The sequence below is a fragment of the Amblyomma mixtum genome, chromosome 2, assembly GCF_055824585.1.
Source record: "Amblyomma mixtum isolate Tamu chromosome 2, ASM5582458v1, whole genome shotgun sequence".
In the NCBI taxonomy this organism is placed as follows: Eukaryota; Metazoa; Arthropoda; class Arachnida; order Ixodida; family Ixodidae; genus Amblyomma; species Amblyomma mixtum.
Genome location: NC_143013.1, coordinates 301,759,878 through 301,761,405, shown reverse-complemented (window position 1 = coordinate 301,761,405; position 1,528 = coordinate 301,759,878). Strand labels below are relative to the sequence as shown.

At 51.7% G+C, this 1,528-nt stretch overlaps 1 pseudogene; it reads right to left on the bottom strand.

The window, feature by feature from the left end:
- Positions 1 to 258: 258 nt before the first annotated feature.
- On the bottom strand, positions 259 to 1,300 carry LOC149364703 (peptidyl-prolyl cis-trans isomerase NIMA-interacting 1 pseudogene; annotated as a pseudogene).
- Between the last annotated feature and the right edge of the window lie 228 nt (positions 1,301 to 1,528).

Genomic DNA, 1,528 nt, shown 5'->3' with positions numbered 1-1,528 from the left:
CCTAATTAGATGACTCGTGCAATAATATGGACGCCATTTTTCTGCTGGTAGAAGCGATTCGCAGTCCTGCGTTCTTGAGAGGAGGTTAAAAAAATGCGCCATTGCTCCGTAATTGTAGCAAGCGGCTTCTAAATCGCGGTATTTCATCCAAACAGTTTTCACGCATATTGCCTGGCATCGTCTTTGTCCCTTCATGAAAAATAAAGATTATATAGCTCAAGCTGAAAGCAAAAAAAGAAAAGAAAAAACGCGTCTCTTCTAAGAATTGTTTATTTCCTTTCGCATAAAATGCCGACACACTTTGGACAAAGCTTGATCATGCAAGACATAGCCGACTCCAAATTTAACGAGCAAAAAAAAGGAATAGCCACCAAACAACAGGATTCCGCAGGCCGTTTTCAGTATGATCTGGACGCCCGATCTGGTGAAAACTGGCTCGGACAGCTCGCCTACTCGAAGCGCGAAGGCGGCGTCTTCGAAGGGCTTCTGCGTTGCGCCTCGGCCAATTATACCGAGGTCACCCTTCGTCTTCGCCGAGCTGCAGTCGCTGAACTGGCGGGCCACCGCTTCGAAGGTTTCCCTGCCGGCCATGATGTACTTGCGGTAGGCTCTGATGAGGGCCAGAGCCTCGTCTTTGGACCGGGTGATGACCGCTTGGCGCCACGAAGAAGGGCGACGTGAGCCACGGTGTTTGACGAGCAAGTGCGAGCACTGCACTACACCTTGACGCCATTGTTCCGAGTGCGCGAGCTGTACGGCCCCCGTTGGAAACTCCCACTGGGTTTCATTTGTCACCAGGTTCACGTAGTACGTTTTGCCTTTAGACTGGCTTATTATGCGAAGCATACTGCTTTAGCTACCACTTCAGCCCTTCACCGTGGTTATGCGCCTCCAAATCACGTGATACATGACGTCACACCACGTGACACGATGACGTCACGGCAGTGGAGAAACGGGGGCCCATCTCGCGCCGTCGCTGTGGTTGTGCGCCTCCAAAGCACGTGACACGATGATGCCACACCACGTGACACGGTGACGTCACGACAGTGGAGAAACGGGGGCCCACCTCGCGCCGTCGCTGTGGTTGTGCGCCTCCAAATCAAGTGATACATGACGTCACACCACGTGACACGATGACGTCACGGCAGTGGAGAAACGGGGGCCCACCTCACGCCGTCGCTGTGGTTGTGCGCCTCCAAATTACGCGACACGATGATGCTTCGCATTCTCCAGACTTAACCAAGTTAAACCTCAGCCATTTTTTTTCCTTTCCCCAGCCTCTTGGCAAATCGGCTGCCATCTTAGCGATCCCGCGCTGCTCTAAAGGTGTCCAGTCAACGAAATGAAGTCGAATAGCCTCATGTGAGGACGCGCAGATCAGAAAATTAGGGCGGCCGTAGGTGGCGCGACCGTCGCAAACGAGAGCCGTTGCCTTAAATCCTTCGCTATCCACACTTCGATTCATCGAGCAAAAACCATATTTTCTTCATTTCATTGTTTCTTGTTAGCTTTTTCTTTGCTACTTGTT